At 36.9% G+C, this 12,990-nt stretch overlaps 1 protein-coding gene and 1 non-coding gene across 4 annotated transcripts in view; one reads left to right on the top strand and one right to left on the bottom strand.

Moving 5' to 3' along the window:
• RASA1 (RAS p21 protein activator 1) overlaps positions 1–12,990 on the bottom strand; it is a 124,381-nt gene that overhangs the window by 84,295 nt on the left and 27,096 nt on the right. The window lies entirely within an intron of this gene.
• LOC115934764 (U6 spliceosomal RNA) lies at positions 7,926–8,036 on the top strand. Its single transcript, XR_004070520.1, has one exon. It is a non-coding gene; the product is annotated as a U6 spliceosomal RNA (small nuclear RNA).

Genomic DNA, 12,990 nt, shown 5'->3' with positions numbered 1-12,990 from the left:
TGATCAAAGAAGAAAAAGTCACAAATTATCAATTTCAGACCCAAAGGGGAATAAATTTTCAAATTACAGACAGAAGGCTGTAACAGTTATTCAAGAAAATACAGGAAAATACAAAATAAAGATGGAATTTAATGATAAAATTTGAATATTTAAAAAGTAATCAAATTTGTAAAATTAAGAGCTAAATACAATATTAACAGCAGATTACGCAGTTTTTTGTTGTTGTTGTTGTTGTTTTGAGACAGAGTTTCGCTCTGTTGCCCAGGCTGGAGTGCAGTGGCACGATCTCGGCTCACTGCAAGCTCCGCCTCCCAGGTTCACGCCTTTCTCCTGCCTCAGATTAGGCATATTTTTAAGAAGCTAATAATTTGAAAAGTTTCATAGAAAATACACTTACTAAAGCATAAAAAGAAAACAAGGACAGAAAATACAGAAAAGTTATACCTGTCAAACCGTAATGCAGAAAAAAAGAAAATACAGAAAAGAATACAAAAGATGAATGGGACATCATTTTTTAAAAAATGACTAACGGGCTGGGCAAAGTGGCTCACACCTGTTATCCCAACACTTCAGGAGGCTGACGAGGGAGGATCCTTGAAGCCAGGAGTTCAATACCAGCCTGGACAACAAAGCAAGACCCCCAACTCTACAAAAAAGGTTTTCTAAAACAAATACGCTGCACACAGTGGCGCACACCTATAGTCCCCAGCTACTCAGGAGGCTGAGGCAAGAGGACTGCTTGAGCCCAGGAGTTCAAGTATGCAGTAAGCTATGATCGTACCATTGCACTCCAGTCTGGGTGACAGAGTGAGACCCTGTCTCAAAAAAAGGGGAGGTGGTGGGGGGTACATAGACATACATGTACAGTACCAGAAAGGAGGCAATAGAGAATAGAACAAAAGCAAAGTATGAAGAAAAAATGGTCAAGAATCTTCCAAACTCAATGAAAAATGTTAAGGCAAAGATTCAAGCATTCTATATACCCCAGCAAGATTTTTCTTTTTTTCTTAAAAAAAAAGGCCACATCTAGGCATATCATAGTAAAAATGCTAAAAACCAAAGGCAAGACTGAATTTTTTTTTTTCAACTTTTAAGTTCAGGGGTACATGTGCAGGATTGTTACATAAGTAAATGTGTGTCATCGGAGTCTGTTGTACAGATCATTTCATCACCCAGGTATTAAGCCTGGTACCTATTAGTCATTTTTCCTGATCCTCTCCCTCCTCCCACCCTCCACCCTCAATTAGGCCCCACAGTGTGTATTGTTCCCTTCTATGTGTTCATATCATTCAGCTCCCACTTATAAGTGAGAGCATGCAGTATTTGACTTTTCTCTTCCTGCACTAGTTTGCTGAGGATAATGGCTTCCACCTTCATCCATGTCCCTGCAAAGGACATAATCTTGTTCTTTTTAATGGCTGCATAGTATTCCATGGTATATATGTACCACATTTTCTTTATCCAGTCTATTACTGACAGGCATTTAGGCTGATTCCATGTCTCTGCTACCATGAAGAATGCTGCAATGAACATACATGTGCATGTGTCTTTATAATAGAGTGATTTATATTCCTTTGGTTATATACCCACTAATGAGATTTATGGGTTGAATGGTATTTCTATCTTTAGGTCTTTGAGGAATTTCCACACAGTCTTCCACAACAGTTGAACTAATTTACACTCCCACCAACCGCGTATAAGCATTCCTTTTTCTCCACAACCTCGCCAGCATCTGTGATTTTCTGACTTCTTAATAACACGCATGCTGACTGGTGTCATTGTGGCTTTGATTTACATCTCTCTAATGATCAGTGATGTTGAGCTTTATTTCATCTGATTCTTGCCCGCAAGTACGTCTTCTTTTGAAACATGTCTCTTCATGTCCTTTGCCCACATTTTAATGGATTCTTTTCCTCGTAAATGTGTTTAAGTTCTTCTAGATGCTGGATATTAGACCTCTGTCAGATACGTAGTTTGCAAAAATTTTCTCCCATTCTGTGGGTTGTCTGTTTACTCTGTTGATAGTTACTTTTGCTGTGCAGAAGCTCTTTCATTTAACTGGATCCCATTTGCCAATTTTTGCTTTTGTTGCAATTGCTTTTGCCATCTTCCTCATGAAACTTTGCCCAGGCCTATGTCCTGAATGGTACTGCCTATGTTGTCTTCCAGGGTTTTTATAGTATGGGGTGTTATATTTTAGTTTTATTTCATCTTAATTTTTGCATATGGTGTAAGGAAAGGGTCTAGTTTCAATCGACCTGCATATGGCTAGCCAGTTATCCCAGCACCATTTATTGAATGGTCCTTTCCCCATTGCTTGTTTTTGTCAAGTTTGTCAAAAATCAGATAGTTGTAGGTGTGAGGTCTTATTTCTAGGTTCTCTATTCTGTTCCATTGGTGTATGTCTCTGTTCTTGTACCAGTACCATGTTATTTTGGTTACAGGAGCTCTGTGGTATAGCTTGAAGTTGGGTAGCATGATGCCTCCAGTTTCGTTCTTTGGCAAGACTAAATCTTAAAAGTAGTCAAAACAGAAAGACATTATATTCAAAGAAACAGATAAAAAATTTTTGCTAACTTTGCAACAAAAATACTGGAAAGCAGAGAGAATGGAATATCTTCAAATTTCTGAAAGAAAGTAACTGTGAATCTAGAATCTAATGCACAGAAACAATATCCTTCAAAAACAAAAACAAGTACATTTTCAGATAAATACAAAGTATATTTGACAACTGACGTTTACCAAAAAAAAAAAAAAAAAAAAAATGGACTAAAAGAAGTTCCATAGGCCAAAAAAAAAGTTAAAAAGTTCCTAACCTACAAGAAAGAATGGAAATGCAGCATAAAGTGAAGAGCATCATAAAGAGTAAATACATGTGTAAATAAACACTGACTGTACAAAGCAGTAATATCTAATGAATATTAAAATGTGTACAATAGGCTGGCACGATGGCTAATGCCTACAATCCCAGCACTTTGGGAGGCAGATGCGGGTGGATCACTTGAGGTCAGGAGTTCAAGACCAGCCTCCCCAACATGGTGAAACCTCATCTCTACTAAAAACACAAAAATTAGCTGGGTATGGGGGCACACTCCTGTAATCCCAGCCACTTGGGAGGCTGAGGCAGGAGAACTACATGAACCCAGGAGTCGGAGGTTGCAGTGAGCCGAGATTGTGGCACTGTACTCCAGCCTAGGCAACAGAGTGAGACTCCATGTCAAAAAAAAAAAAAAAAAGTGTATAATAAACATGCAGAGCAATAATGCAAAAAGCAGAAGGATAAGTGAAGTTCAGATGTTCTAAGTTCCTAGCATTGTTAGGGAAATAGTAAAAGTAAATATTTTCAGTAGACTGTAATAAGTCAATGATACATGTTGTAATCTTTAGGACAATCACTAAAAGACTAAGATGTCAGGCTATATGAAACAATAAAACCCACTTATAAAAGATGTATCTTAAATACAAGAATACAGAAATGTTGAAAGTAGAAGAATACAAAATGCTTTACCGCACTAGCACTAATCAAAAGAAAACTGATGTCAGACAAACTAGATTTTAAGACAAGAAGTATCAGCTGGGCGCAGTGGCTCACGCCTGTAATCCCAAAACTTTGGGAGGCTGAGGCAGGAGGATCACCAGAGGTCAGGAGTTTGACACCAGCTATGGTCAACATGGTGAAACTCTGTCTCTACTGAAAATACCAAAATTAGCCAGGTGTGGTGGTGGGTGCCTGTGGTCCCAGCTACTTGGGAGGCTGAGGCAGGAGAATCACTTGAGCCCAGGAGGTGCAGTTTGCAGTGAGCCGAGATCACGCCTCCAGCTTGGGCGACAAGAGCAAAACTCTGCCTCAAAAAAAAAAAAAAAAAAAAAAAAAAAAGACAAGAAGTATCAAAGATAACAGACATTTCGTAATAATACAGTAATCAATTCATTAGAAATTGGTGTATGCATATCTAGAATTATGAATTATATATATGAATTTTATATATATATATATATACCTTTCAAGTGAACATAGAACATTAATCTGAAACCATATGCTGAATCAAAAAGCAAGCCTCATTTCAAATAACTGAATTCATTCAGAGTATGTTCTCTCAAGGGAACTAAATCAAAAAATTACTAACCCCTAGAAAAACTGTAAAAGTTGACATTTATTTGGAAATATGTCTTCACAATATGCTAGTGAAGAAATCAAATGCAGACAGGTCATATAACAATTTGTGACACGTAGCTGAAGTTATGCTTGGAGGGAAATCTGTAACCTTAAATGCTTATATTAAAAAAGAAGACTGAGAAGAATTATTTAAGTATCTACCTCAAGAAATTAGAAAAGACAAAAAGTTAAACCTGGAAAGACAGAAAAAAAAAATAGGACACAATTAATGAAATCAAAAGCAAAGGTACAACATAAGACTTCAGGAAAAAAAATGAAAAATTAGTTCTTGGAAAGATTAACAAAATTGGTAGACTGGAGGAAGACTGAACAAATGAAAAAGGTCACAAAGTATCAATTTCACTAGTGAAAAAGAGACAGGTCCTACTGAAGAACAATTAGTCGTGCTATTATACATTGAGAATTAATGTAAAGATAGACAAGTAGACTAACGGGACAGAAGTGAGATGTAACGAACTCACACATGTATGAAAAATATGAACTCTTTACTTGATGGAAATGGGTCAACTAGATATGGACATTGTTTTTAAATGAATCTTGACCTCTTCCTTGCTCCATTCACAAAAATCAATTCCATATGTACGTCTAAAAGAAAAAGATAATAAAGCATCTAGAAAAAAACACAGGCAAATATGTTCATCTCCTTGGAGCATGCAAAGATTTCTTAAACATGACTCAAAAAACCTCAACCTGTTTATGATTCAATGTTATTATATAAAGCTGAAAAAGTCAGAAATAATCTGGGATGTGAGAAGTTAGAATTCTGTTTATTCGGGAAGAGGTGGTGTGCGTATTAGGCAGAAAGCAGGCCCAAAAAGATATCTAGGATGCTGATAATATTCTGGGGTTCTTTAAGTATGGATTACATAGGTACATCCACTTGTTAAAACTCATTGCGCTGAACACTTAGAATACTATGCTTTAGTATAGTATACTAAATATACTATACAGTATAGTGTACTATAGTATAGACTACTATGCTTTATGTGTGTTACACTTCGACCACAAAGAGAAAAAAACTGATAAAATTAACTTCTGTTAAAAAAAAACGGTGCGAAATTGAAGATTTCTATAAGATATATACTCACCAAAAGACTCATAGCCAAGACAGAGAATAACCAGAAATAAATACAAAAAAAGAAAAACCAATAGAAAACTGGACAGAAGACTTGAAGACTTGAACTATAACCTCTTCATGGAAGAGGTTATAGAAATGACCAATAAACATATGAAAAGATACACACTTCCATTAGTCATCACATCAAGAAAATAAAAATTAAAACCACAAGAGCTATTACACCACCAACCCACCTACATCACTACAATGAAAAGAGTAAACAATACTAAATGTTCACAGGAATGTAGAGCAACTGAAATTCTCACATGTTGCTACTCAGAATTTAAATGGGTACAAACACTTTGCAAAACTATTCAGCAATACCTACCAAGCTTATTATATGAACATCCTATGACCCAGCAATTCTAATCCTAGGTGTATAACATAAATGTCTATACATGTTCATCAAAAGTCATTATCAGAAAATTCATAGCAATGCTATCTGTAATAGTCAAACTAGACACACCCTAAATGTCATGTCCATCACTAGTAGAAAAGGATAATATACTGTTGGTATAGTCACAATGTAACACAAGCAATGGAGATGAGTGAAATAGTGTCACATGCAACAACATGAATAAATCTCATAAACATAACAAAGTAACACACAAAAGAACAGATATTAAAGGTTGAGTATCCCTAATCTGAAAATTGAAATCCAAAATGCTCCAAAATCTGAAACTTTGAGGACCACCATGACACACAAAGGAAATGCTCATTGGAATATTTGGATTTCAGATTAAGGATGCTCAACTGGTATAATGCAAATAAAGCCCCCCAAAAATACGAAATCTGAAACACTTCCGGTCCTAAGCATTAAGGGAAACTCAACCTGTATATGATTCAATTTTATAATATAAAACTCAAAAAGTCAGAAATAATCTAGGATACAAGAAGTTAGAATTTTGTTTTTCAGGAAGAGGTGGTGTGTGTATTAGGCAGAAAGTAGGCACAAAAAGACATCTAAGATGCTGATAATATTCTGGGGTTCTTTAAGTATGGATTACACAGGTACATCCACTTGTTAAAATTCATTGTGCTGAACACTGAAGATACTATGCTTTATATGTGTTATACTTCAAGAAAAAGTATACCCAAGGGAAAAAAAGTAATTCTAAATACAGAAAAACTCTATACTAAAACTTTCATTTCAACACTAAAGGGAGCATGCTTTAAAATTAGTATGTGCATATATATTATATGTAATTATACATATACATAAATAAAACATTAGACAGTCAAAATTATATCTACACTAAACACTTTATAACAATGTGTTGTCCAGCTGTTACCCTCTCCCTCATCTGTTATATTATCTTGGACTTAACCTCCCTTAACCCCCCAATACTGCCAAATGTTTGTAGAGGCCACAACAGTGGTAACTTGAAAATTCACTTATGTCCCGTTCAGCAGCCTAAGACTAAGTGGTTGGTACTAACAGCTGAGTCAATGGGTGACTCACAGCCAGGACCTAGCCCTGCCTCATCTTTTCTGCCTTTCCGTGACTAATGCCTCATGCCCACTAAGGTCAGAGACAGGACAGAAATTCATGCATCTGCCTCTTTGGCATATGTAGTTTTATACCTCTCAGGATTTTGTCACCATTTTTCATTTTCTCTGTTCGTTAACTATGTAAATTTTAATCATATAATCATCTTTTAAACTTTTTCAATAACAAAAAATCTGAATATTTTCTTTTCATATAAAAAGCTCTTCTATCCCCAACTATTGTATGCATTATTCTAAAACTCATTTTAACATCCTTACAATAATTAAATTGTAGATATTACCTTATAAATAATTGCATAAGATTTCATCCAAAACTTTATTCTATCATGTTTCAACTATATTTCTGTCATTAGTAAGCAGGATAAACTTACCAGCTAGGGAAGCTTTCTTGTAATCTAACTCTTTTTATTTTAATATTTTTTTGAGACAGGGTCTTGTTAGGTTGTTAAGGGTGGTCTCAAACTCCTGGCCTCAAGCAGTTCTCCCACCTCAGCCTCCCAAGTAGCTGGGATTACACGCAGAGGCCACCCTGCCCAGCTTATGAGACATATCTCGCTTGGTCATCCAGGTGAGAGTGCAGTGGCAAGATCAGAACTCACTGCAAGCTCAACCACTTGGGCTCACGTGAACTTCCTACCCCGGCCTCCCAAGTAGCTGGGACCACAAGTGTGCCACCACCATGCCCTGCTAAACTTTTTATTTTTATTTTTTGTAGAGACAGGGTCTCCCTATGTTGCTCGGTCTGGTCTCTAACTCCCGGGCTCATGCAATCCTCTCTCTCCTTTGGCCCCTCAAAGTGCTGGGATTACAGGCATGAGCCAACTGCACCCAGCCCTCCGCTTAACTCTTAATAAGCAACACTACATATCTATTATTCTTGTTTTATTGGTCATCTCTTCACCACATATTATAGTGTCCAAAGGAAAAAAATTATAAGAAAATAGTATAACTCCTTAGCACTGTTGCCTCTACATAATGTTAACACACCATTCCCTTGCATACTGATTTATTCTTTCAACATCTATATAGGTTTCTGACTCCTGGAACAATTCACATCAACATCACACCTACCACCAGAAAGCAGGTGTCAAACGTTCCCCTTCTTTGTAAGAACCATATACAGTACTCACTTCTGCAGCACATATACTAAAAATTGGGATGACAATAGAGAAAAGATCAACATGACCCCTGCTCAAGGATGACATGCAAATTTGTGAAGCATTCCATATTTTTTAGGCACTCTTACCACACACACACACACACACACACAAACGGTTAACTATGGGAGATGCGGGATATGTTAATTTACTTGACTGTAGTAATTACTTCACTACATATATGCATATCAAAACATTATGTTGTGTACCTTACATATAGACAATAAAAAAGAAAAAAGAACCATATACAAACCTTACACGTAAGTACTTTATTATAGCCTTTTTGATAACTATAAAACATCTGCATCACTGTGAATTAGAAATGGAGAAATGTTACTATATTTTACAAAAGGAAACAATCATGAGGAACTTAAATTAACTTTTCCAATATAGTGATTCACTAAAAGCATTAAAAACCACAAACTCAGGTTTTCCAAAGGCTAAACTTGGGTTCTTCCTCTATACTACTCCCACTGTGAGCACCAGGTAGATAGAAACTTAACTACTTGCTATTACTATGTTTCTCAAAACACGCCCTGCAAAGAATGATCACTAAGCATGTAAGTTTAGAAAAAGCAGAGTTAAACAAGAAAGTTTGTTTAGTATATTAATGACTCATAGGACTCCTGTATTTATGTCTAAGGTTGCAATTTTTTGAGGGTGAAAAATCAGACCTTGGCGATGACCTTGAGCAGTAGGATATAAAGAACTCCCAGATGCTTAGCGTTCCATTAATGGAACACTAGGCATAAATAAGTTAATGTACATTCTGGATTTCCAAGAGCACAGGCCCAAAATGCAGAAGTTCTCAAATTATTTAACTGTCAAAAAGTCACAGAACGCCAATTCCTTTAACTGAACAATGCAGTGCACAATTTAGGAAGTGTTATGTCATGCTTATAAAACAGCTGACACTTGTTAACTGGCTAGTAATTCGCTTTGTTCAAAACTGCTTTCTTCTGATACAATGTCTATCTCAATTCTCTAGGTTTTGTTTAATACATCAGCAAATATTGAAAATAAAGCATCATTTACTTTCAAATACACTAGGGTAAAAACAAAAAATCCAACCTCAATGACTGATTTATAAAATAGCTAAATATTTACTATTAAGAATAAAAAACATTATCAACTATTATCTTTTGCTATTCTGAAAAAACTACTCCCTTTAATTTGCTATCCCCTCTAACTACTCATTCTCTGAAAGGATGTAGCCTCCAAATTCACACAAACCAATCTCTTTTTAACCCCTTTAAAACTTGTAACCTTTAAACAGGCTTTAAGCCGCTGTCTGTCAGTTTCCTGTTCCTTCCTGTTTCTTCTTTTTTTTTTTTTTTTTTTTTTTTTTTTTTTTGAGATGGAGTCTCGCTCTGTCGTCCAGGCTGGAGTGCAGTGGCATGTATGATCTAGCCTCACTGCAAGCTCCGCCTCCCTGGCTCACACCATTCTCCTGCCTCAGCCTCCCGAGTAGCTGGGACTACAGGCACCCGCCACCATGCCCGGCTAATTTTTTGTATTTTTAGTAGAGACAGGGTTTCACCATGTTAGCCAGGATGGTCTCGATCTCCTGACCTCGTGATCCACCCGCCTCGGCCTCCCAAAGTGCTGGGATTACAGGTGTGAGCCACCGCGCCCAGCCTCCTGTTCCTTCTTTACATGTAAGAAGATTAAAAGTCACCACTCCATCCTAACAAGTAAAAAGCTAAGCAAACTGAAAAACCAATAGCTGTAGTTAGATCCTTCAGAGAAGTGAGGTCACAGGGCAAACCACTGTTCCCCAAAATTGAGAGACAGGTAGGCAGATAGAGAAAAATCTCAAGTCATCAGAGCAGAAACCCACAAGCAGAAACTTCCTTGGGAACCAGTGCCAGGGTAAGAAAGCTTCAACTATAATGACAAATTGCTGGAGACTCAGTGCCAACAAATGACAATTAAAAACTCCAGGAGGATCCAGTCATGTGAGGCCCTGACACTCTTGTGAATTTTACCTCCAGGAGCTCTACTATGCCCTTACAGTAAATATCAGAGAAAAATCCCTTTGTGCTTCTGGTAGGGGGAAGGAAAAAAGAACAATTTTGAAATATGCCAGAGCAATCAGTTCTTAACAAGGCCTGCCTTGAACAGAAACTAATTTACCAGAGCCTAACCTACCTGTGGGTAAAGAAGTACTGTGAACAACTCCAGTTCACTTCAGCCTTTCACAAGAGAGAAGGGAAATACCAAATTCCAGCCCTTTCTAACCACTCTGTCCCACCTAAAGGTGACAGGGATAAGGGTGGGGGACTGAGAAACAATGGTTACGTTCACAGTCCAGGAGCACAGGTTCACCAAAAAACTGGGACCTAATACTAGGACTACACAATGCCTCCCTTATAACTACATCACTAAAGGCCTATTTGCAGCAGTTCCTTTTACCTAGTACATCATGTATACCTTTCAATAAAAAATTACAAGACATAATAAAAGGCAAAAAACAGCTTGAAGAGACAGAGCAAGCATCAAAAACAGACATGTCAGGAATTCTGGAGTTACCAGACTGGGAATTTTTTAAAACTATGATTAATATGCTAGGTGCTTTATGAAAAAGGTAGACAATATGCAAATACATAGACAATGTAAGCAGAGAAATGGAAATTCTAAGAAAGGATAAAAAGAAATGTTAGAAATCAAAAGCAACTAACAGAAATGAAGAATGTCTTTAATGACTTCATTAGTAGACTGAACATAGCTAAGGAAAGCATCTCTGAGCTTAAGGGTCTAACAACAGAAACTACTTCCAAAACTGAAAAGCAAAGAAAAAAAAGAGAGGAAAAAGAAAGAGTAGAACATTCAAGAACTGTAGGAAACTAAAAAAGGTGTAACTTAAATACACTGGTAACACAAGGAAACAATAATGACTAAGAATTTCCAAGTTCATATCAGACACCAAACCACAGATCCATAAAACTCAGATAACATAAAGACTGAGGCCCCTAAAAACCTAAAAATAATTTTTAAAAATCTAAGCATATCATATTCAAGCTTCAGAAAATCAAAAGCAAAGAAAAAAATCTTGAAAGAAACCAGAGGCAAAAAACACCTTGCCTACAGAAGACCAGCTTCTCCTTAGAAACCATGCAAACAGGAGAGTAGAATGAAATACTAAAGTGTTGAGAGAAAAAAGACATGAACCTAAAAATTTATACCATGTGAAACTATCCTTCTAGAGTGAAAGAAACATAAAGACATTCTCAGACAAACAAAAATTGAAGAGTTGTGTTGCCAGTAGACCTGCCTTGCAAGACACATTAAAATAATTTCATGAAAGAGAAGGATAATGATATAGGTCAGAAAGTCAGGAAGAACATGAGAGAACAAGTGAAGGTAAAATAAAAACTTTTATTTTTCTTATTTTTAATTCCGCTAAAAGGTAACAGTTCAAAATAACAGCAATGATGTATCTGCTTGCATATGCCTATGTATAAGTGAAATGAATGACAAGATAGAAAAGGACAGAAGCAAGGAAACAGGAATATTTTGTTATTATAAAGTACTTACACAACCCATGAAGCAATACAGTATTATTTGACAATGTGCTTGGAAAACTGTAAATGTGTATTGCAAGCTCCAGGGCAAACACTTAAGTTAGGAAAAAAAAGAAAAAAAAAAAAGGCTGGGTGTAGTGGCTCACACCTGTAATCCCAACACTTTGGGAGGCCAAGGCAGGCAGATCACTTGAGGTCAGGAATTCAAGACCAGCCTGGCCAACATGGCAAAACCCCATCTCTACTAAAAACACAAAAATTAGCTGGGCGTGGTGGCGCACGCCTGTAATCCCAGCTACCCGGGAGGCTGAGGCAGGAGAACTGCTTGAATATGGAAGGTAGAGGTTGCTGTGAGCCGAGATGGTGACACTGCATCCCAGCCTGGATGACAGAGCAAGACTCCATCTCAAAGAAAAAAACAAACAAACAAACAAACAAACAAAAAAACTAGAGGACAGGCGTGGTGGCTCATGCCTATAATCCCAGCACTTCGGGAGGCCAAGGTGAGTGGATTGCTTTAGCCCAGGAATTTGAGACCGGCCTGGGCAACATGGCAAAACCCTATCTCTACAAAAAAAAGCACAAACAGTAACTAGCCAGGCATGGTGGTGTGCATCTATCGTCCCAGCTACTTAAGAGGCTGAGGTGGGAGGATCACTTGAGCCAGGGAGATGGAGCAGTGAGACAACATCACGCCACTGTACTCCAGCCTGGGTGATACAGTGTCTCAAAAAAATAAATAAATAAATAAAATAAAATAAATATATATATATAACTGATGTGCTCAAAAATGAGAGAAAAATGAAATCATATAAAATAATTAAATCACAAAAGACAGAAAAAGTGCATAACAAAAAGTTACAAAGAAACAGGGCAACAAATAGAAAATCATAAGAAATATGGTGAATATTAATTTAACTATATCAATAACCACTTTAAACATCAAGTCTAATATACCAGTTAAAAGACACTGTCAAAGTAGACCAAAAAACAAGATCCTACTATATGAACAAGAAACTCATTTTAAATATAAAAACACATACAGATTAAAAGCAAAGGGATGGAGAAAGATACACCATGCTAACGCTAATCAGAAGAAAGTGGGAGCAGCTATATTAATTTCAGACGGAGCCAACTTCAGAGCATGGAAAGTTACCAGGGATAAAGAGAGGCATTAAGTAATGATAAAGGGATCAATACCTCAAGAAGACCCAATGATCCTTAATATATATACGCCTAACAATGAACAGTAAAAATTTAAAAAACCCAGAACTTCAAGAGGAAATACATAAATGCACTATTAGAGTTGAGATTTCAACATGGCTCTATCAGGAATGGGCAGATCCAGCCAGCAATAAATCAGTAAAGATACAGTTTAACTCAGCAGCACTTTCAATCAACTGGATATAACTGACATCTATAGACTACTTCATCCAACAACAGCAGACTGCACATTCTCTCCAAGCTCAAATGAAATATTTACCAACATAGACCACATTCTGGGTA

This window comes from Gorilla gorilla, chromosome 4, assembly GCF_029281585.2.
Source record: "Gorilla gorilla gorilla isolate KB3781 chromosome 4, NHGRI_mGorGor1-v2.1_pri, whole genome shotgun sequence".
In the NCBI taxonomy this organism is placed as follows: Eukaryota; Metazoa; Chordata; class Mammalia; order Primates; family Hominidae; genus Gorilla; species Gorilla gorilla.
This window is presented reverse-complemented; position numbering and strand designations above follow the sequence as displayed.